The sequence below is a fragment of the Ambystoma mexicanum genome, chromosome 7q, assembly GCF_040938575.1.
Source record: "Ambystoma mexicanum isolate Mex_15411 chromosome 7q, UKY_AmexF1_1, whole genome shotgun sequence".
Lineage (NCBI taxonomy): Eukaryota > Metazoa > Chordata > Amphibia > Caudata > Ambystomatidae > Ambystoma > Ambystoma mexicanum.
The window spans coordinates 311,431,215-311,456,594 of NC_090941.1; positions in this window are offsets into that span (position 1 = coordinate 311,431,215).

Below are 25,380 nucleotides of genomic sequence, written 5' to 3' on the forward strand. Positions count from 1 at the left end.
TATCCTTTTTAAACCTTTTCCTACCAGATTTACTGAGGAGAGCAGGATAGTCAACAGAGAAGCAGTTAGAGAAGCTAGGAGAGATAAAGAGCACCATAGAATAAGTGGGGGGAGCAGAGGGAAGGAGACAAGCGAGAGCAGGCAGACAAGACAATTTAAATATTGGTACAATGCATATTAAGTAACATGTGAAGAGGCCACGTAAGTTTGAGAATCCTGAGAGGGGAGAAAAGGCCTAGTTCTTCACAGCGCAAAAATTATTACATAATGTTACAGTGTGCATTATGTAACACGGTTGATGGCCCAGCCGTGTATAGGAGTCTGCAGGAGGGTTAGGCCGGGAGAAACTCGGTGGGACTACCAGTGGAGACTTACTGGCAACTGGCATTCCCTGCAGACACCTGCAGACACAACAGGAGCCGCCCTTTGCCTAAGGGGCGCTTAGCCGAGGGGGCTGCCGGGCAGGGAGGCTGCCCAGGAGGGTCAGTTTAAACCAGAAAAATCACCCAATAGGAGGGGAGAAAAGGGAGGGGGTGGGCGGGCAGGTAGGCGGGAGGGAGTGGAGGGCAAGGAAGTGGCTGCAGGGGGAGGGGGAAGGGGGAGAAACAATGCGCTCAGAGGGCGGAGTTTGAAAATAATAAAATAAAATCACAATCACTCACTGGAAACCCGGGGACCGTGCTGGGCTGTAAACAGCAATCTGGGCTAGCGGCGACAATGTAGATGAATCATACAGCACAGACCTATCTAGAAAACAACAGAGAGCTGTACCATAAAGGGTGTGGAACTAAGTGATTTGGTCTATGATAATTTTCTTTGAAGATTTCCATGAAGATCAGTATGTTTAGATATTTCCTGAATCGCATATACAGCCTGCTTGTTGCAAGATGGTTGTTCCATAGCATGGGAGCGTAGCAGGAAAACTATTTTGTTCTAATCTTCATTTTGCACTTCTTGGATTCCGGTTGGATGGTATCTTGGCTCCTGGTTTTGCATTGGCCACCTGAGCTGGTGATATATTCAGCTAAGTATGATGGCATCTGTCAAGTGATTTATTGATTCACAGGCTAGTTCTATAAAGGCAGCATCCCCTGATCTAAGATTCCCTTTTGTTACAGTGACACTCGAAAATATTACGACAAGAAGCAGATTAATTGGTCTGAATAGCAGACAGCTTGTCTACAGGATGGAAAGATAACCTGCCTGCTATTACAAGGCACACACATATCCATTCAAATCTATGTTGCTTATTCAAGACAAAAATATAGAAGGAATATTCAAATGGCTGCCTCTTGTCGGCTATCATGTTTCAACAACTTTCATCACCAACTGGCAATTGAATACACTTTATTCTATCCAACATCAACAGAAGGAATTGTCTGAGAGAAAAATGTCAAATGAACAGTTGACTTGGGTTTATCTTGCCTCGTTGACAAGTATTGGCATCAGAGAAAATCTACATCATATACAGAACATTGAAGGAAAGGTCATCATTCAGAGGGTGGTGTACTGCAGGTATGTGATTCTGCTGGTCTCTAGTGTTACCATGCAGATGAAAAACAGTGTGATGTGTTTCACAAGTAAGCTATAGAATTGTGTTTGTGAAACTGTACTTTCGTTTTTAGAGACCACAAAAAACTGGTTCAACCAAAAAACACACATACATGAAAACACCATTTTCTAAAATGATAGAAAAGGTCACCAGTTCGACATAACATTTAAAAAAAAACAGGTAATGTTATCAGAAAGTTATTAATAGAAATTTAAAAATGCATAATTTTCTAGGAATGGAAGTGGATAAACTAAACTCGCTCTCATCCCACCAGAATAATGTGCACATACTTAACATTTCTCTTTTCATATCTTTCACAGGTAAAATGTTTAATATTCTACTGCAGAACTGTACACATGTTGTACACCATTCCACCGTTCCAGTCTCAAAATAAATATGTGAAAACACAGGGTTTAATTAACTTGGCCACTGTCAGAAGACAGATGCTGAAAATGAGATGGCTTTCTATTTTAAATAAGTTTATCAGTAGCTTCACTTACATCCCCATCCCCCGAACTGATAAAGGACTTTTGAGGACATATGTCAAATTGCATTGGGGCTTTTATACTCACTTCTGGGTTTGTCTTTTAAGGCACAGACTCAGCATGGCTTCTCACAGTTCCAGGCATCTCTACCGATTCAGCAATGCCTCCTGGAATCTGCTTACAAATCCTTCTCTGGGGATCAGGGGGTCATTTTTAGATAACATCTTGAGGTTCCATGTGTTAATATCCCCACAAAAATATTGCCATACAAAAATATCGCCAAATTGTTGCAATGATATTAAGGCATGGAACCTGAGGGGGAAACCCACGCATTATTTTTAAAGGAGCGGTGAACACCCCTGCAGCCCCGCTCTCAAAACGTCCCAAAATTATCCCCCTCAAAAATATCGCCTATAGCTGTTCCAGACGACCATATATACAGCGATATTTTTGATGGGGATAATATATAGTGATACCCATTTTGCTTCATGTTTCCTCCAGATAAGGCCATCATCGGGAATCCTCTCATCCTCTCATGTTATCAGCTGATTTCAGCAATTGTATTCTCAGGCAGGATTTTCCTGCTGTAGACTTTCAAGAATACCTGAGCTCTCCATAATCCCTATGTGACTCAAACAGATACTACATTTACCCACACAGTGTCATTTGATGCAGTGATTTTTCATTGGACAAACTGTCTCATTGATTCCCTTAAAATGCTGGCACTCCTGTTGATGCACCCCTCTATGTGAATAGGTTCACAATGTTTAACTATGTGTCAATGGCCAGTTTTGGTTAGATTTGGATCTAAGTTGATTTTCATTCTTTATTATTTTTATATGACATATCCAGATACTGATTTATAGATTTTGAGAATCGACAAACAAACCCTGGTTCAGAGATACTGAACATGCCCCTGCAGCATGTACGGTGACAAAACTATTAAATTATATACATGTATTAATTGTTGATATATACTAAAATATCATGCTTAAGTGCACACTCTGGAGCATGCTCCTGCGAGTCTGGAATTTTCTTTGGTTTCTCAATCAACTGAAGCGTAGTTGAAATATAAGCAAAATGTGTTTTACATTTTTGTGTAAATTCAAATAAGCTTGTAGCTTCATTTTCTTTCATTTTGGACATGGAGGCCCATTTAAGGTAATAATTAACTCGAGTCTGGGGATTTTTACAAGCCATCTATTATACCTGCTCAAATTGTGTAGTATGACCGTGCCAGAGTTCATGAACAGTCAAAGCTAAGTAGATCTTTCGTTTCTTTGAAGGATTGTTTTGTGGAAAGCAGACCCTGTTCTTGTGGCCAACTCCTAGTCATAAACATTATTGAGATCAGGAAATCCAAAATCTTGCTATGCAATCCTGCACATTTGTCTATATTTCTGTAAATCTTTTTAAGATAAGGGCATACGCTGAACATCCCTCTATGTGCTTGCTTCAGCTTTGATGGCATGTATATATTATTGACGGGCCCTGCTCTGACAGATGGCTGACCTCTGTTCATGGGAACTGTTTTCAAAGACATGCTTACCTAAGACTAGATTTTAATGATGTGCACCCATTTTAGGAATAGAGGCAAGAGAACACAGGGAGATCATGTAGCTTCTTACTTGGCCTGTGCATTGAAACACTTTCTATGAAATAGTATTTATATAGAAAAAAGACACAGTACATATGATTGTTGAAAGGCAATTGGGTTACCCATGTCCTCAATGTGCTGCACATTATAGAAATGAAAAGCAATGCACATATACATGTTGAAGTACGAGGTTACACTTCTGGTACACCCATGCAGTTTCTGTTATTTTGGTGCAATGGGGTTGAGATTTGAAGCATTTGTCCTCTTAACATCAGCATCTCTGTAATTACTGGGAGATGTTTGCATGATAGCAATGAACAGGTTATGCATAATATCAAATGTGGTTGGGAAAAACTTGGTTTTGGTGGTAATTTAAAATCAGCAGGATGACAAGTAATGCCCCACAGGGTTTTCCTAATAAAATGGGTTTCATTTAGATTAAATATGTGTACATGTCTTAAACATTAGAGCTTTGTAGGTGATGCAGATTGTCTCAAAACTGATTCAAGCTTGTAGGGGTACCCAGTGTAATTCTTTGAGAGTGTTGGAGATGTAGTTGAATTTACTGATATAGGAATCGATATTTTGCCTCTGTGAAGGGTGCAGTGAGATAAAACGTGGTTTTAGACCCTCTTGAGTGGAAGAAATTTCATAGAACATGCTATTTGACCTATGTTCATTCTCAGAAGAGGGGGCTTCGAAATCCATGCTAAATGTGAATTTCTTCAGCCCTGCAATGAGGCATGCTGCGAGCTGTCAAACAGCTTTCAGGGGAGGCAGAGTAACAACTGTTAGAATGTGATTCCATAATGTTAAAATAATTATCAAAGAAAATAAGGGGCAGTAGAAAAAACATGCAGTAAAAGGAAACCGAATGACAAAGTTAGATCACATAAAACATCTAAAAAAAATAGTTACTTGAAAATCGTTAGTGCTTTTATGATGTTTAACAAACAGTTCAAGCAAATTAGTAACTACAGTAGCACTGGTTAGATATTCATCCAAAATTACATAAATTAGATATTTTTTCCAGCTTAATAATGATGTTTACATCTAAAATCATGAACATATTTGTGTGGTTTTGAAATGCCAGTAGATTAAGTCAATAATGGGATAAATGCTTAGTATGGCACCACATTAAGGAGGGGGAGAGAAGGTCAGATTTAAGAAGGGGCGGGGGATTCGACATGCAAACCATAATGCTAACCCCTCCACCTCACATGGCTAGTCAAAGAGAATCAACGAATGCTGCAGCATCTACGGGGAGAACAGTATGCGCATACGTGTGTCATTGCTTGTGGTCCATGTTTCTGTGATTTCCATGATGGTGAGCTTGACTCTATCTCTCCAACACTGTCCGAGTTCCAATGGCCCCCCTGCCCACCAGAATTATATTCAAAACTTTGTGTATGACCAATAAAGTAGTCTCGAACGGGAAACCAACATACTTGATGGCTAAACTCCACAACTCAACTTCTCAGAAGGCTCTCTCAACTTACGTAGAAAAACTATCCAAAGGTTGGAATCTAGACTAGCCCATAAATCGAAGGCTCACAAGCAATCCTTCTCCTGTCATGCCCCAAGCATCTAGAACTCATTTCTGACAGAGGCTTGAAATGCCCCACCATCTTCCATTTATGCAAACCACAAAAAATCTACCTGACAGCTAAAAGTCCCTCACTAACCCCACCAACAGTAGTGAGCTACTGTATTTAATCCTAAACCCCAATTCTGGAACCCTCCTCTAATAAAGTGCTCTGCTGCCCTCAAGCTAGATTCACCCTTCACAATGGTAATCTACCTGTTGCAATTAAACTTCTATAAGTCATCCACTGTAACTCATGAGATAGACAGGTATCATTGATACTGCACTAGATGAGGCCCGATGCTAGACTAAATAGAAGATATAAAGCAAGACTACATGGGTGGCCTGTTCTTTTTTGCGCTTGAAATACTATGACCGTAGATCCTATGACAGCCTGGCATTCAGGCTTGAAGACGATATAACGTAGCTGATTTATTTGAGCTTAGGGCAGCCAGCCCAGAAATAGTGTATGAGGATAGCGTGTCTTCACACAGATGACCAGATCACACGGCGAGACCAAAGATAAGCTCTGCCTGAGCTTAAGGTATGTATAAACTGACCACTTCAGCGATCACCTGCCGCAGGCCTGGCTATCCATCCACACACTTTAGAATGCAGCTATGACTATGACAAATTCGGTTTAGCTGGACACTTAACGGCTTCACCCTTACACCAAATTTACCTCAACACCTCTGCCATTAGATTATAGAGACAACCTATGACTATTTTCAATATAGCTGGTTACGCATTGATTCTCTTGCACTAGCGCTCTGTCATGACCACCCTCAGCACCCATCCACATGCCTGACACCCTGGGTTTCCTACTGGAACCTAACCAGCCCACTTAACTCCTAATCTTGGCAAAATGCACATACCCACTCTAAGCCTTTTACAGAGAATGTTCCCATGCCTGGACTTCAGTCCCTGAGTGTGTTCCTACCATAAAGTGCGTTGAGGCCATACAAACGAGAAAATGCACTATATAAAAGGACAACTACAATACAATACTATAAGCAATACAAATTAAAATATATACATATATAGTCAAATTGGTCAGTGAGACATCAGGTCTTCTTGCGTAAACACTGCCCATGCAAAGCATGGTTGGTGCCAGAGGCTTTGTTCCTATTCTTTTCTCATTTTTGCCACCTTATTAATGGTCCAGTCCTGCTTTGGTATTTCCACAAAATGCAAACATTGTGATGAGGAAGATGGATAAGGGGGCGCTTTGCTGATTTCTGAGCTGTATTCCTCATTACATTGACAGTAACTGTTCCCCTTGACAAAGCTTGCATTTTTCCCTTCTGTCGTTCATTTTCTGGGATACTAAAAGATGAGAATTATGCTTAACCCAGGCGATGCTCTTAGTAAACAAAAGTGTTTACTTTCATGGGCAAATGCGTTTGCAAGTACCCTGGAAAACTGATGAAGATTACTAATAAATAAGTACATTTATGTTGTTGGGGCTTAAATCTAGCATCACATGTCCAACACCCAAAGTATTTACTTGTAGTATCCTAAGCCTGTTCAAGATTGCATTGTTGCTTTTACTAATAGCTGACCAAAAATAGTCGGGTTGAGCGTTCCATCCCGAAGAAAAGAGGAATTGTCAGTGACGCAGCAATATGAATAATTGAAATATTTCATTGAAAAGCAAAGGGAGTCTTGCTAAAACTATTTAGCCCCACATCAACTGAATATACATTCTGAAAGTCAAGCCACATAAATTATGTATTTAGCCCATAATATACTATGCATGGCAACCGTTGTGAATAACTGAATATTTGCCAATGCTGCGCATTCTTCATAGACCCATGTGAAGATTGTGTTTTGCTCATTGTGAAGTGAGCAGGCGCGCATAACATAAATGCTGTCTTTGTTCATTGTCAAGAAGAGAGATTGTTAGTTTTGTCATGCTGACCTTTCCGTACTGCCGTGGGATGCTGGTTCTCCTGAGGCACCCTGCAAAGGTAAGTCGCAGTGGGCCCCAAGCGGACAAAAGATGCCGCTTTTAGTAAGAAGTGGGATGCTTAGGTGCTACAGGGGTTGAGAACATATCTGTGGTAATTTTGCTATTTTTAAAAAAAACAAAGTTGAGTTGAACATTTTTCAAAGTTATAAAATAGCATAGGCTTTATGTATTTCAAAATACGATGCATAAATGCGTTCACATTATGATAATTTGTTCACAACTCAGGACAAAAACAGAGACAGTGTTGCTCGGGTGAATATGGTGTAATTCATTGTGTCACAGCTAAAGAAAGATGGCAATTGTGTTCAAGTGTATTGCAGAAGTGTAGTAAGAAATTATTCCATGCATAAACTCGGATATCCAAAAGGCAACCTAAATACTCATATAGAACTCAACTCTGGGTTCCCATTTACTGCAGCTTTCATAGCCTTCCATGAGTTACCCATGGATGGCCTCCACACCAACTGGTTGGTCCCAGTGTTTTTGTGTGAAGTCTCCAGACACTGAGGTGAGTTTCCATATAAGGTACATTTCTTACGTTGCTTCTTTGGTTATGTAATAGGCCAGAGGACTGTGGGGCTCGTATCAATGATATGACAAGTCAGCAGATTATCTAAGGTCCATAAAAACCTCCCCAGGCAATTACGGAGGACTCAGCCACGGGACAAAGCTTACTGTCTTTATTCTCCAAAAGACAGGGATCATACATGAAATCACAAATCTACAGCAATAACAGCTCCTGAGCTGGTGTCACCTGGTTTTGTATCCCGGTGATTTCATAAACATCAACTTGATCCCAAAAAACCTAAGGGGTATCCCAATTGGTTAGCTCGAGTCTTTTACCTATAGAGCTAGTATACATTTGAATCCTCATTGGTCTAGCATGCCAGGTGGCTTCGCCTGAGACTATCCCGAAAACTATCTGTTACATTGTTGCCAGGTCGCAACAATACCATTGGCCTGTGCAACATTATACACAACCCCATGATCAGAGCGTCTGGATTGGCTAAAGTGGGTCCTACCAGGCTTGGAACCCTGTTTTGTTCATATCGCTTGATGTACCTTTTCAAGGTATTGAGAAGGCCTATGTGTCTGCATTGTTGCCACTGGTCTGATCACATAGCCTGAGAAAGTGCCTTCCGTTTGTTTTGGTGGGCACAAATGTATCAGTCTTCTTTTTTTCTCAATGGGAACTGCTTCTCTGCTCACCAAGAGAATATAGCAATTGTTCTTGGCAGTATGCAAATGTATGTGTTTTCTATCTACAGAAGGTATAAGCATGTTCTTCATGTATACTTGTGTGTGTCTGTTTATCGTCATGCAGGTCGCCTGAGAGAAAATCTCTTTGCATAAGTAGGATACAATGGTGCAGTCGGTGCTGAACCGAACAGCGAGTTACATCTTTCATTCTTCATTCTGAGAGTTGACATTTGCATAGGGGACATGAGGGCTATTCCTCTTCACTTACATATTAGAACATTATTAAGGGGCAATTAAGGAGCAGGGCCAACCACCCAAGATATGTAATTCTAACTCTCTTCGGCGGAACAACTTGGTGAATACATTCCACACACATTCCACTCTCTCATCCATTCCACAGATGACATCACACACAAAATCAGAGGTCCAACTTAGACCAATAGGTGACTTGGTAAATCTGATCTAGTTTTAAACAAAACAGAAATGCTAAAAAAAATAATAAAAACGTTCCAGACTAAAGGGAAAACCAATTATTGTGAAAATTCTGGCATAAATATAATTACTATTTTAACAAAAAATTAAAAGAATAAATGAATTCAAAATCCTTATCATATTCTAACACAACTAGGCGTACCCAGTGCATACAATACGCTGATATATCACTCTCTCTCCCTCTCTTTCTGTCTCTCTCTTTGATTCTCAGTCTCCGGGCACTTTCTTTCTCTCTTTGACTCCCACTCTCGCTCTCTGACTCTCTCTTTCTCAGTAGATGACTCCATCTCCTTCTGTGGGGTCAAGAGTTTTGTGGCAGGTAGACATTTTCTAGAGTCACCCCAGATGTTTCTGCCGGCTGCAGGACCAGAGTGAAAACTAATATGGGGGTTGGGAGAGGAGGGTACTTGGGGTGGAAAGAAAAAGTGTGCAGCTTTGCTTTTGTTTGTTTTTTTGGTGAAACTAGTAAACAAAAAGTGAATTATTTAATTGAACTTAAATTATACACTGTCTCTTTTTAAAAGGTTTCAATGCTATTTTCTAATCATCACATCTTATATATATCGTAGTCATAATAAGAATGCTTCAGTCTTACCAAGCAAACCACATTATCAAAACCTGGAATAGCCATGTCATTTATTTTCTGAAAGAAGTTCATGATTCCAAGACATTCTGGGACACCACTAGTGTACTCGTTAGAAACATGATTATGAGAAAGGGGAATGGGACACATAACATCAATGAGTATTCCAGCCTGCCTTGAATAAAATCAAAGAGCATTTTGGGGATTTAAGAATGACCACACATCTTTAGATTTAACAAATATGTCTGTCGTACAAGTGGTGTTTGCTTGAATCACTAAGTGAATAATGCACACTGGAGTTGGTGCCCATTTCATATTTCCAGAAAAGGTACCCTACCGTTAAAATGTTTGTAACATTGAAGCATCTATCATAGTCATATTAATATGCTTTTTTGCTGCATCAAATCACTACCATAGTAGTATCAGAGTATCTGTGCCTGTCAGTGGTCTGGCATATCGTGCCCCCATCAGTGGTAACGAGACCTTAGCCTGCAGGGAGAAAGGAAATGAGTGCGAGGCCATAAGAGGATAGGAAAGTGGGAAGTAGGTGCTACAAGCACAGGGAGGGTAACATACAGCGGGGGAAGAATGTTTTGTGATAGTAGAAGTGTGTGTCAGTCCTGCTAGGTGGGTCAAGGGAGGCAGTAGAGATGTACTTAAGTGTCACTAATTGAGTTGTGTTTCCAAAGCAGATTTTGAAAATCATAGGTTAGTAAACAATGTAATGTTGGATGCATGAGAGGATCAAGAGTGTTCTTCTGCAATAATGTATGTTTGGTGGCTTACTTGTCTGGGGATATAGATTGTATCTCCAGTCAAACTCCAGAATGTTAATTCTTTGACTGCAAAGCTTGAGCCAAGAGTGGCATAGTCAAAATTAGACTGCCAATAAGGGTAAATGAGTTTGTTAATGGATGGCAAGGAAATTGAGTGGTCAAACTGGTATAGCAACATTAAAAAGATCTGGCACCTTCATGTTCAAAATGTAAATTTTATGCTGATTCAGTCAGCCTCAAGAGTTGGATTTGAGCATAAAATTGCTGTGATATCAGTCACCCCAATGGGTTTAAGAGCAGTATTTAGCCCAGTCTGAGGAGTAGTATGGCTGTGCACAATTTTAGTAACAATGCACATACATTCTAAGAGAAATATATTCTATGATAAGAATTGAAAACCTCTTCTATAATCCCCATTAATGTCCTGATTTGGTCTCTCTCTCAGCAACATCATTACCTATTTACCACTGTCCCCTACCTTTACTCAACACCTACTTCTCTTAAGCATTTTCACAGATTTTTTGCTTGTCACAAATGTCATGTTTGAGTGTCATTGTTCATCTATAATGCAATGCAATGACAAAAACACCTCCAGATGCTTGGTAGCTAGATTTCTTTTTGTTTGCATTTGACAAAACGAATTATACATTCATGCAACCCAAAGGCAGCATTATATGACGTGTGTATCTCTAATTCAACCCAAATTACAGGACTACAGCCTGGAGACTATTAAAAATAAAAACAATATTTTTAGAAGTGTTTAATTTGGAAAAATATTTCGAATTATTTTCTTGCTTTGTACTTTTTTTTATAGTTTTGCTCCATGTTGCAGGCATAGCTTATAAGGTCTGGTTCTGTGTGAACGTGGAAAGGTTTGTGATGCTTCCCCTTCATGTCTGCCTCTACTGCTGCTCTCATTAAATGGGAGAGTTTTACAATAGTCAACCCATAAATCCAGTTATTTGCTGGATAATCTGCTCTACCTCACAAGGTAATTTAAATCCTAAAAATTCACCATCTATATATATCGTACACAATCCATTTGAATAAATATTTTTTAGAGAAACACTCTTCTCTAGCCAAAAACCCCTTAGGAATACTGGCAACGCCTGGCAGTAAAAGCCCTTACACAAAGGGCTTATTGCTCAACTCTAGATATGTGTTGAAGAATAGGTTCCTTATTCATGACACAATAGTTAATCTTGAACTAGATTTCATGATGGCTACAATCTCCCTGGCTGATATGACTCCACAACACATATAACTGTGTCTCAAAACCACAATTGAAAAAAACAGGAGGAGGGCTTGCATTTTTCTGCAGTCAGACACTAAAGATTTCAAAGATACCCCTACCTAATACAGCCTCTATGGAATCACTCACTATACAAATACAACTATCGCAGACAGAACCAGTTCATATTGTCTCAGACATTGGCAGGAAACATTATAAGCTACTAATTATGGGTGATTTTAACTATTAGATATAGAATATTATAAATCCTACCGTAGACCAGCTCATTAAACCCTTGCATGATTTTGGCTTCTCTGCTCGTGTGGACTGCCCCACTCACAAAGCCAGCCATACTTTGGACCAAATCTCTGCGTATGCCAAGGAAATTAAGATTGAACAATCAATCTCATTCCCTTGATTGGATCACCATGATATTCCCTTTTTAATCCCAAAGAGTGGTACTGTCAAACTAATAACTTAACAGAACAACACACTGCTAACTAGAGAATGGGAAACTGGTCACAGACAGTGGCATTGCCAGTAAGCTAATTTCTAACCAGGCGGACGAGGCACATTTTTATTTAAAAACCCCACACAGCTATTGCTTGCTCTAGATTTGAACTCTATCTATCTATCTATCTATCTATCTATCTATCTATCTATCTATCTATCTATCTATCTATCTATCTATCTTTCTTTTTCATTCTTATAGAGTGCAAACGTTCATCCAAGGGCATCATTGAGCTGTGAAAGATATTAGGGATAACACAAAGCAGCATAGCTAGAGTAGAAGAAGTATCAAGAGAACAAATACGTGTTCAGATGCAGTTTGAATTGATTTAAGTCTGAAATAGGTCTGAGGTTCAAAAGCAATTGATTCCAAAGTTGGGAGCCTGTGATTCAAAAAGAACGGCCACCCCAGCATTCATAGCGATAATGGGGAACAACAAACAGAGCCTGTGAAGATGATCGCAATGAGCGATTTAGAAGAAAAGGTGAGATTTTGTCTTGCAATAACTGGCAACAGCACGATATATAATGCATAAAGATTTGAATTGAATACGTGCAGGCACAGGAAACCGTGGAGTTCTTGAGGAGTCACTGAGATAGGTGAACCTTAAGGAATTACTTTGGCCAGGCATTCTGCTGCATTATGTAGTGTTTACAAACGTTTTAATATATAAACTGGTTGAGCCAGCAAGGTGGTATTACAGGAATTAATGGTGCCATTTACCGATGCTGCACCTACACCACATGGAAAGAGTTGGGAACTAAAGGCATGATTTATTTCAATTGTTCAAATCTAAAAAAAGAAAAGGTGCTACGGATAGCACTAACCTTGGACTCACAAGATAAAGTGGCCAAGATCCTAATACCAAGATTTCCTACCATTTCGACTGAGACAGGTAAAGGGCCTAAACTGGGTGGCCAATAACTTATGGACCAGAATGACAGGGCCGAAGGGGGGCCTACCACAAGGATTTCTGTTTTCTCCCCATTAAGTTTTAGCCAATTTTCCCATCAGTTCTCCACAGATTCAAGGCATACAAGTAAAATTGGCATCTGTGAGAACACTATTAAAGTTCTAGAAACTAGCCCCTACAACTCTTGTTAGAAAACATTTAAATAAAAAAGCAATGAATGGTTCACCCCAGACCTACATATACTAAGAACAGAAATATACATCCGGAGGGTAACTGGTGATAGACATAGGCATCTGGCACATTGTGTAACCTGAAACAACTACAGTGACACGACAGGAAAGATATAATAGAGACAAAAAAGCACTTTTATGGAAATAGAATAGAGTTAGCACATAATTCCACAAAAGAACACTTCAGGGCCATAAATGATCTAGGTAAAAATCAAAACTCCCCAGACCATCTGATATCTCAATATCTGGTGGATCCATTAGCACGTGAATTTAGACACGAAGTTGCGACAATTCAAAAGGCACTATCAATTGGTACTTCAAATCCTCAAAATATTCCTCTAATTGTTTCTAATGACTGAACTAACACCTATATGCCTTTTGTGGAGTTTATGCTGCTGGACCGGCCAGCTCTTCTTACTCTATTCTCAACAGCCAAAATCTCTGGCTCTCAATCAGACATTGCACCTCCTCATGTGTTCAGAACTCTCTGCCTCCATTTTGTGTCTGAAATACTATGCTTATTCAATTTCTTAATAGCGAGAGGAATATTCTCACACAAATGGACAACAGCCATTATTAAACTCCTCTTGAAAGAACCAAGCTCAGAGCCCAAAGAGCTTGGTCATTATCAACCAATTGCCCAGCTTTCTTTCCTCTCAAAACCAATGGAAAAAATTGCTACCCATCATCTACAACATTTTGCAGAACATTTAAAAAAACTCCATTCAGCACAGCATGGCTTTAGATTAATCTGCAGAACAGAGCTGATAACCACGGCTATCATTGATGAGCTTAGGTTTAAACTGGAACAGAAAAAGACTGTCGCAGTTGTTCTTTTGTATTTCTCCACAGCCTTCAATACCATGGACCATCAAACCCTGGCATCCAGGCTGATGGAATATGGAATACATGGCAAGGCTGCCACATGGATAAATTGCTTCTTAAACATTTGGTACGTTTTCTTATCATCAATATGCTGTGAACTGTGGCATGCTGCAGGGTTCTGCCCTGTCACCTTTATTGTTTAATCTTTATGTACGCCCTCTGATGGACCCTATAGCTAGTTTGTGGAGTGTAATTCTACAACTATGCTGATGATACTCAATCATCTTGGATTTTTACCAAATAACACAGTATGGAACGATAACATCAAGTCTGGACAGATGTTAACATGCTAAAAATCAATCCCAAACAGATGGAAACTCTGGTTTTCAACCTTGGTCCTTTAACTTGGCATCCCTCTTGCAGGCCTGAGAAATGGCCTAGAACCTAAGCATGAGATTAGGAACCTGGAAATAATTATTGACAGGAGGCTAACACTAAAAAACAAGTGGGATCTATCTTTATATTATGCTTCTTCCTTATTAGGAAAACAAAGCATGCGATTCCTTACCCACAGCAGGCCATGGTGATGAATGCATTCATCTCATCAAGACTGGAGTTTAATAACAGTGCCTACTTGGGCTGCCAAGCTTTCCATTTGAATAGGTTCCAGGGAATTCAAAATACTGCAGCCTGAATACTGCTAAAACGTAAGTGATCAGGTCAAATCACCTCTGCTCTGAAAACTCTAAGCTGGCTTTCTATCAGAAAAAGAGTTATTTATAAGTGACTTTGCCTCTTAACTCTTCCTGTGACTCATCACTCTCATCCAGGTTTAAATGGTACATGCCGATGCATACCCTAAGATCAGCTGAAGAAAGACTGTCTCACCCTACTCATTATAGGAAAATAGGTCAAGGAGGGTAAGCTTTTTCAACACAGGTCACTCAACTCTGGAAAACGTTACCCTCAACCTTCAGAAAGAAACTAATCTTCTCGCATTCAGAAGGAAGTACAATACCTTTCAATTCAGCCACCCTTAATTTGCAATCTTGATCCGTCCACTATCAGCTCACTCCTTGTTCATTTTGGAGTATCATTTTGTCGTGACTTTTCTATAATGCCAAGATGCCTTTCGGCAAAGGTTTGCGCATTATAAAAACCACATTAACATAACAACATTGGCAATGCATAACTGCAAGGTGTTGTTGTGCTTGGATTAATAATCAACTGTTTGGCTCTGCGTGCCTGAATAACCAGGTTACTCACCGTAGTGACCACCTTACTCCTAGTCCATAGTCCCCTTTCCTCCATACTTATGGAACATCTCTCCGTCCTGTGGGACGGGACCAGAGAACTTTGTAAAAAGCAACCACATTTTTTTTCTCAAAAATGTGTCCTCCCTCTCTTTTTGTTGCGTGGGGCCCGGCACGCGGCCGTAACCCCACCCACCTTGGCTCTGCCCCGCACATCGCCCATCAGTCCTTTTCTATCGCCAGGTCAGAGACCTATTAGCAATAACAAAGGAATCTTATTAAAGGGGACGGCGGGCGGGCGTATGGATGAAAGGGGACTATGGACTAGGAGTAAGGTGGTCACTACAGTGAGTAACCTGGTTATACTCCTACGTCCCGTCCCCTTTCCTCCATACTTATGGGAGATTCCCAAGCACTCCTAACAGGAACTACGGGTGGATGGAAATACCCCTTACTGAAAAAGGGTCTTTAGAACAGCCTGACCAAACTGAGCATCAGCTCTTGAGCTCATGTCAAGACAATAATGCTTACAAAAAGCAGATGGGGAGGCCCAAGTAGCTGCCCTAGCGATGGACTCCCAGGGGACATATTTCTGAAAAGCAACCACGGCTGCCTTGCCCCGCAACAGGTGTGCATGAATACCCTTAGGAGGGTTCAGCCCTTGGACGGTGAAAGACTCCATAATGCAGGCAGCGACCCACCGAGAAATAGTCGCCTTAGATGCCTGCTTACCCTGAGGGTTACCAAAAGTCACAAACAGTTGAGAAGAACTCCTAAGATCGGATGTTCTGTCCAGATAGAACTTAAGAGCCCTTCTGACATTGAGACAATGCAGAACCCTTTCTGCCTCTGAGGTGGGGTTCGGAAAAAAGACCGGCAGGGCGATCGACTGATTCAGATGGAATTCAGTTACCACCTTCGGCAGGAAAGCAGGATTTGTCCGTAGGACTACCTTATCCTTGTGAATGACCAAAAAGGGATGCTCCACTGACAAAGCCTGGAGCTCACTCACCCGCCTCGCTGACGTAACGGCGACCAAAAAGGACACTTTCCAGGATAGGTACTTGAGGACCATCATGGCCATTGGCTCAAAAGGCTTATGGCACAACGCTGTCATGACTACATTTAGATCCCACGGCGGGTGCGGACTACGAATTGGAGGGTAGAGGTGTGTCAAACCTGCAAAATGCCTCTTAACCACTGGATTACACAGAGAGTAAGACATTGGTCCGTAGAAAGATAAGCGGAGACCGCTGAAAGGTAAATTCTGCATGACAGAACGTGAACACCCGACTCTGCTAGGAAGGATACGAAGGACAGCACCGTGTCAATCGTAGCCCCCCTTGGGTCCAACTGTTTTTCCAAACACCTATGACAGAACCTGAGCCATTTACTTCTGTATTGGGATCTAGTCGAGGGTTTCCTGGATGCCTGGATAATGCGCATGTTATCCGCAGACAAATTAAGATGTTCTAAAGACTTGAACTCAGGCACCATGCCGCCAAGCTGAGCGATTGTGGGGAGGGGTGCCACATCTGCTGTTCCCCCTGATGAAGAAGATCGGGGGTCACTGATAACCTGATCGGCAGATACACTGACAGGTGTTGAAGTTCTGAGAACCAAAACCTGGCTGGCCACCACGGGGCTATGAGTAGAAGGGAACAGTTCACCGAGTTCTTCAGCTTCCAAATTGCTCAATGGACTAGAGGCAGAGGCGGGAAGGCGTAGGCTCTCATGTTGTGCCATGGAATCTCGAGAGCATCCCCCAGAGAGGAGGCTCCCAGCCCCCCTCTGGAGGCATACTGAGGAAGCTTCTTGTTTACTGCCGTAGCGAACAGGTCCACCTCTGGTGTGCCCCAACACAAGAAAATCCATGAGATGACCTCCTCCTTCAACTCCCACTCGTAGCTGACCACTGTCCGCCGGCTGAGGGCATCCGCTGTGACATTTAGCTGGCCCGGGATGTGCACTGCAAGCAACCAAACACCATGAAGCACAGCCCACTCCCAAATCTGGATGGACAGGTCCACGAGAGGGGGAGACTTGGTTCCCCCTTGCTTGTTGATGTAATACATCGACACCACATTGTCCGTGCGTATGCGAACCACCTTATTGGCTATGATCAGTCTGAACGCCTTGAGCACTAGAAAGATCGCCAGAAGCTCTAAATGATTTATGTGGAGGAGCTTGTCCTGAGGCGACCAGAGATCCGAGACCTGAAGAGGATCTAAGGTCGCACCCCACCCTAGGAGGGAGGAGTCAGTCGTGATTGTCACCGTAGGTGCTGGGTCCTGAAACCCTGCACCCACCGACAGGTTGCTGAGAGATGACCACCATTCCAGGTCTACTCTCATGGAAGCCAGAATCATAATCAACTTGGAATCCGGGTCCACAGCCTGACGCCAAGAACTCCGAAGAGCCACCTGGGTCCGCCTCATCTTGAGACGAGCAAGAGGAAGAGCCAACCCGCACAAGGCCATAAGGCCCAGAGCCTCTGGAACCACCAGGCCAGCATGCTCTCCGACTGCGCAAACATCTGACACATGGCTAACAGATCCGCTATCCTGTGCCCGGTCAGGTACACTCTGCAGTCAATCGCGTTCCAGTGAACACCCAGGAAAATCAAGTCCTGCGAGACCGTCATGGAAGATTTCCGCCAGTTCCCCGACAGCCCAAGATGGAACAGGAGCTGAAGGAGAGACTGAACATTGCCCGCTGCTTTCAATGGACAAGGGCTGCGTAGGAGGCAGTCGTCCAAATATGGATACACATGGATACCCTGCAGACAAAGATAGGCCGCAATCACCGACATCATCTTCGTGAAGATACGCGGCGCCGAGCTGAGGCCAAAAGGAAGCACTCAAAACTGGAAGTGCTCCTCTCCCAAAGAGAAACAGAGCTATCTCCTGTGTGGATTCCAAATCAGAATATGCATGTACGCATCCTGAAGATCCACCACACTGAGCCAATCGCCCATCTGCATGAAGGACCGTATCTGGCTGGGTGTGATCATCTTGAATTTCTCTTGGGGTAGGAAAAAATGGAACTGGGAAAGGTCTAGGATGGTGTGCAGGCCAGCCTGGTTGGGTTTGGGCACCGTCAGCAGCCGGGAGTAGAAGCCCTCCCCTCGTTCCCCGTTTCAGAAGTTTCTGAACCTCAGCTTTGAGGGAGGGCGAGCCCGACAGCTGAAAAGGAGGGTTGAAGGGTGGGGTAGGAGTAAGCGGAAGCCCGCCTGAGCGACTGACATGACCCATCTTTCTTCGGTGATGGTCTGGCACACCTCCCAATGAGACGCAATGCGTCCTCCCACCAAGGTCACGTGCGAGCACGGAGAACCCTCATTTTGTAGGTTTTTCGGTGGTGTTGCCACCTGAACCTGAGGAGGAGGCTGAGGAGCGGGAGAAAAACAGAGTCCATTGTTGCCTACGGCGGTTATTTCCCGAAGGGGTATCCACTCTGCAAGATTTCCGGTCAAGGAAGCCCCTAAAGCCAGAGGAGGGTCGGCTTTGCGACAACGGTCTCTGGGTTTTGAAAGGGGTCTTAACAAGGACCGACAAGGACTTAGCTGTCTGAGTGCTATCCTTCATTTTGGTGAGCTCTACATCTGTTGTAGAATGAAAGACCTCCTCCTTACCATCGAACGGAAGGTCCAACACGTTGTTTTGCACTTCTTTTGAGAATTTACTGGCATGCAACCATGCCTGCTGTGAGGTATCAACCCCCAGCATAAGGCCCCGAGCCGAGGTGTCTACGTGATGAGCCGCAGCCTCCAGGAGATCCTGGGCCAAGACCCTGGCGTTGTATAATCCCGCCTTAAAGTCTTCCAGCTTCTCGACCGGGATGAACTCCTCAAACTCTGACAGACCTTTCCACATCCGCATATTAGCCCCCACTAACACCAGTTCCGCATTGGCCTGCCTGAGCTGCAAGGCCGAGTTGGCGAAAATTGTTCTCCCAAGGGAGTCAAGGAGCTTATCCTCCTTTTGCAGAACCTGAGTAGCCGTCGTGGAAGAGGATGCTGCAGGCCTGGACTGCAAAGTGGCCGCAGCCCCCACTGTGGAGGAGGGGGGTGGACAAGACGACAGGGCCACCTCTTCCGAAGAATGTAGCCTGTGTCGCACGTCAATTTTCTTATTGACGAAAAGTCCAGAGTGTGGCTTTTCCCAGACCCTGCGAACCTCGGCCAGAACGTCCTTCTGCAAGAACAGGCTGGTACGCTCCAAAGGAGACAGTGTGAACGCCCCAGAAAGCACACCCTCCTGCGGGGCGGGTGCCTCGGGCCCCGGAACATCTAAGAAGCACATCATGTCCAGTACCCAGGCATGAAAAGCTCTAATAGAGCGGGGCAGGTCCTCGTTGTCCCGATCGCCTTGCGCGTCACCCGACAGGTCAGGATCCTGCTGAGCTGTGTCGGGCGCTGCCTTGTCCACGGGGGACAATGGGGGCAAAGGCTGAAGAGTCGGGGAAGGCACCGTAAGCAAGGGAGGTGCCAGCAGAACCACCAGAGGAACGGGTGGAGCCAGAGGCTTGGGCGGACATATCTCCCTAAAAAGCCCTTTGAAATATTCCCTCATGGGGTCGGTAAGAATGAGCATTTGAAATTTACCGAAAAAGGCGTCCTCTGGGGACTGCTTTGGAACCTGAGGAGGCCTCTCATGAGGAGGATAATTCCAGGGACGTAACGGGGAAGGGTGCCGCACCGGCCCTTCCACCGACGTATCCGCATAAATCAAAGGTGCCGACCCCGCAGGCAACGAAACATTGTGCGAAAGGGGCATCCGGGCATTCCAATCATAAACTGGCCGATAAGGATGTGCACAAGGAACTCTATGTTCACCCACCCAACCAAGCCCTACACATGAGGCCGATGGCGTAGTTGTAGGGGTAGCACCCAAAATGGCCACCGCGATCATGGCGGGAACGGGCGCCATTTTGTCATGGCCTGAGGGCAACTGCGGCACGTGAGGAAGTGAGGCAGGGGCCCCCGTCAATGGATCAGGGGTCTTAACTTTAGCCTTAACATAAGGAACCTCAGCAGAGCCGGTACTATAAGGCCTGGAATGTTTCTGCGACATAACCGCCAAATTAGCCTTCCCAGGAAGGACCTCAGCACTGCCGGTAAAAGAAGAACTTTCCTTCTTTGCCCCCTCAACAGATCTGGTGTCGCCACAAGAGCGGGAACGGTGAGAAACAGCCTTCACCGATAAGGCCTTGTCAGGCCTCTCAGAAATGTTGGTAGCTTTAGCCTCTGTACGAGGGACCTTGGACCCAGGTCCGGTAACAGCCATGTCCGCGCGGGCCTCGAACATCCGTTCGGTGACACCAAGCCCAACCAAGGCCTCGGGGCACACCCCGGTCTTATTCTTGAGGGAAGCCGATAGAGAGGACTCAGAGCGAGCTCTGGTACCCCACGACTCAGTAGAACTGGGTCTACAAACAGCCCCCACAGGAGAGCCTTGGAGCGTGCTCTGGTATCCACAGGCCCCTTACAGAGACCCTCGGAGAAAACTCTGGTACAATTATTAGGCCCGACGGGCACCTCAGGGCAATCCCCGGTGACAGAGTGATCAACGCTCCTCCCGGCCCGGGAGGAACCTGGAAAAGTATCCCCCTGATGGGGTGCTCTGAAAAGTAAAGACCTTACTGGGCGTTTCTTCTTTTCGTCGATGAACACCTGAAAATGCGAAGGAGGAGTTCGTCGGAACACCTCCTCCCACCGCTAGAACCGACGTTGAAGTGCCGGGACCAAAAGGGAGTTGCAGTAAAAACAGGAGTCCCAACGGTGATCCGGACCCAAACACTCTAAACAAAGAGGATGGGGATCTGCCCTCGCGAAGCGTTGGTGACAAGATGAACAATCTGGAAAGTCTAGTTTGAACGACATAGACAGACTAGTACATGATAGCTAGCGAGAGCCAGAGAGGAAAAAAGGGAAGAAAATCTTCACCAGATGCAAGTGCGTCCAGTCCCGAACGAGCGGAGAAAAGGACTGATGGGTGATGCGCGGGGCGGAGCCAAGGTGGGCAGGGTTACGGCCGCGTGCCGGGCCCCGCACAAGAAAGAGAGGAAGGACACATTTTCTGAAAGAAATGTTTGGATGCTTTTTACAAAGTGCTCCGGTCCCGTCCCACAGGACGGAGGGATGTCCCATAAGTATGGAGGAAAGGGGACGGGACGTAGGAGTAAGTGTGATCTTCGACAGTTCTATTGGGAACTGCTAAAAAACCCATTGAAGCCATGTCTTGAGACCAATGTATAAGAAGTGTTAGCAGAGATAAAAAGGAACACAAGCATGTTTTACCTGCTTACTGAACATGCCATAGGGCTCAATGGGAATGCTATTAGCGCCGGATCACGGGTTTGGCGGAAGTGTTATTGCCCATTCCCCATTGGGCCCATTCGGGAATTCCTCATTCCCCATTGGGCCCAATGGGAAAAATGTGCGCTATTACCGCCGGTGGATTTCCCACCGGCGGTAATAGCGCGAATTTTCAGCGGATTTCCCCCCAGCTCAGAGCTGGGGTAAATCCGCCAAAGTCCTGATTTGGCGGACCCTTAAATCCGGCGGTAATAGCGCTACCGCCGGATTTAAGGGTTACCGCCAAAGTCGTGATCAGGCCCCAAGTAAGGAAAAAAGCAAGCTTCATAAGGAGTCCATGCAATGCTCGGGGCATGATGTTTCAAAACATGGAATCAATCCAAAATGTCAGCTTGTCATTGGCATCAATATCTTTCCGAGCCATCAAAGCAAAGAGCAATTGTCATCGTTTTTGGGAATGGCAGATTACTACAACATGAGGAAATTAGTTAAGAAAGGAACACGTTTTAGTGGGATGCCCAATGTGAATCAGCATTTCAAGAAATAAAATGTGTATTGAATCAAGCACGAGCTTTGAGTAATTACAATCCCTTTAGGAAAAACGTAGTAACAACTGACGCAAGCAACAAAGGATTAGGTGCTGTAATTTCAGAGAGAGAAGGAAAATAAGATTATACAATCCTGCTGCTTCCAGAGTGTTGAAACAATATTAACCAAATTACTCTATTAGAGAGAAAGAGTTGCTTGCCATCAATGGGCTGGGGAGAAATGTAAACTGTTTGTGTATGGGAAGTCAGTTCATACTTCGATCAGATCACAAGCCGTTGAAAGAGATTCTAACATCAAAAGGATTGGATATGTTTTTTTTCCGAAAAAGGAAATGGGTCACAAACCTACAATAATATACTTGGGATGTAAAATACGTGCTGGGCATCCAGCACCAGGCACTAGATTACTTATCAAGATTATCCAATATTTTAGAAGATCAAGATGAGGATGAAGATTAGCAACAAGCTATTAGTATAGAGGAGTATGCAGTATCCAAGGACGAGTGGGACCAGGCTATGGATTTGGATGAGATGTTGAAGGAACTGAATGAAACATTATAGAATGGAAGTATGAATCGGAATGCATGTCGAACATTTCAAAATGAAGCTATAAAATGGTGCAGTGAGCTGCATGTTGAGAATGGATTTGTATTGAGGGATGATCAAATCATTTCACCAGAAGGGGTAAGACACACATATTGTTAGTTGTCCACGAAGGACATCAAACGATGCCTAACACCTACTATGATAAAAAAAAAAGGTAATACATGGAGCTGTCAAGACCTCTGAATAGAAGAGTTTGGAATATGAGCAGAATAAGTAAGTGCAAAACTCCTATAATGTCAAGGAGTGGCATAAATGAACAGGATAATGTGAGAACGAGGTGCATGGAAAACAACAAAGATGCGAGGGGAACAAGGATCAATGACAAAACAAATGAAGCTCACGTTATATCCAGTAGTCGTGGTTCAAAGATTGATATACCAAACAGACCCAGGAGAGAAAGACAAAGGCCCATTTATCTGAGTGAATATGCTGAGTTCACACTTTTTCCATATCACACATCACATGTTCTAACTCTTCCAAGAACTTTATATCAGTAGTCGCACACTTTGTTATGTTAGTTATGTGTTTTATTAACTACATATGCATGTTTATATGAGGAAAGGAGATGTGTTGCATTCCCTTTGGGTCATGGAACATAGAACCCTGATGGGCACCATGCTCCACACATGAGGAACGGCAGTTGAAGGAGCCAGTGGGGCAATGACAGGTCTACAATAAACTAGCTTACCATTCACCTGTAAGGACTGATCATTTCACTGCCACCATCTCTTTAGTTTTCTCTACTCACCCCCAGTGGGACTTGTATGCCCAGACATGGGTTCCATGTATGCTGGGAGTAAAGACCCTAGCATGCATGCATACATCTCACTCATGACAGACAATAAGGATGAAGCATGACTGGGGTTGCTTGTGGTCTCATGAAGAAGGGATGTGTCTAAGCAGTTTGGGCTTGACTGCCCCTTTTAGTGTGGGTATAAGCCTGATTTTTGCATGGTCTTTCTATTTTCTGTAATGGCTTGGCAGGTGAAGAACAACGGTCTAGAAATGGAAGGAAATCAACCAAACACTCTTTCAAAATGGAATTTGGACATGGGCTTGAAGGGCAGAAGATGACGTTCATTTTACAAACTATCAGTCTGAGTTCCTCTACTTCAATATTGGTGACATTCAATGCTTTCATTTGTTGAGTGGCAGAGGTGAAGGAGAAGTGTTGATTGTAGGAGTATTTTGTAAGGTGATTACTGGTTTCATACTGTTTCTGAGAGTGACACATTTGTTGTTAACTGCTTTCTCATTGAATGCAACATTTTCAGTTTGACCGGTTTGATTTGGGTAAGAAGTTGTTGTTTTTCGCCAATTGACATAGAATAAAATAAAAACATTATTTTGTTAAATCAGGGAATTGTCCAATGGTTGAAGTAAAGAAATGCCTTTTAGCAGAAATCATGGCATCCTTATATTGTTGATGAATGATTGATTGATAGGGCCTACTTCAGAACATTTATAATTTATACCAGGTTTAGGCTGTTATAAGTAAAATAGCCAAATTAATTACATGGCAAGAGAGTAGTGATGTTAGAGGAAGTGGAAGTTCGGGTCATGAGAGACGTCCAGGGAACTGTGGGAAGTGTACCCCAAGAAAGCAAAACCCTACCACACATAAGATGACTGATTATTTAAATATTCAAGAAATGCCTTTTTCTCAACCACTGGGATTGCATCCATGTTCTCACTCACATGATAACTACATAAAATGGAAGGAGTTTGTTTGCCTGAGTGTTGTCTTTTTACATTTTTTCTCAGAAAATATTTGATAATCCTTATACGCAAGCCATACTAATAACATTTTCTCACATGAAAGGTCAGTTGGTTTGTTGAATCTAGCAAATGAAAATCCAAGCATTGGCATGAAAGGCTTGATTACTGAAATTGTTTAAGGCCATTAAAAGGTTTTTTAAAAAAGGGCATTTTACTTGAACGAGAAATGCATTTTTGTTATAGGAAGAATTTTAGTGTGATTTTCATTTTAATTGTTTGTATACTTTGTGTTGCATTTATAATTGAATCAATTTAGCTGCATATAAAATTATGTTACACCATAATACCTTTTGGGGTTATATCAAATGAAGCTATGAAACAAATCAATATAAAGAGTAAGCATATACCATCCCTGAGTCCAATGCAATGCAAGCACAACATAACCCACTATAACCGTACATTTGACTTTAAGATTTAGCAGACTTTGGCATTCATTGCTCTTTCTGAGTGTGTGGAGGTTTTTACAGCTGAAAGTAAGCATACATGTGCTTGTTTCTGTATTATAAATACTGTAAAAGCTGGGTTGTCTTGCCCCATTAACTGGCACCTGTCAAGGTCCCTAACCACAGCATTCTGGATGAGAAAAACTTCGACAATAAAGTTTCAATTTTGGGATGACAGAGTATTCTGGATGACAGAGTGGAAGTAAGTTGTGGGCATTTCAGGATGCTTTGTTATCTGGACTTTTTCCTTTGTTGCCTGACTGCCTTGTATTCAGAATACATGAATTCAATGTCTCCACACATAATTGTGCCAGTTAAAGAAGTTTATTGATGAATTTTGTCCATTAGTTGACATGTGTTTCGGCCCTTAGCCTTCTTCAAAACCAGACAATTACCAATTTATGAGCAAAGTTAGTATCTCGGGGTTTGCAAAATGTAATCCTGTGTGGTATTTAGTAATTGGGTAAAATCCCAGTTTTA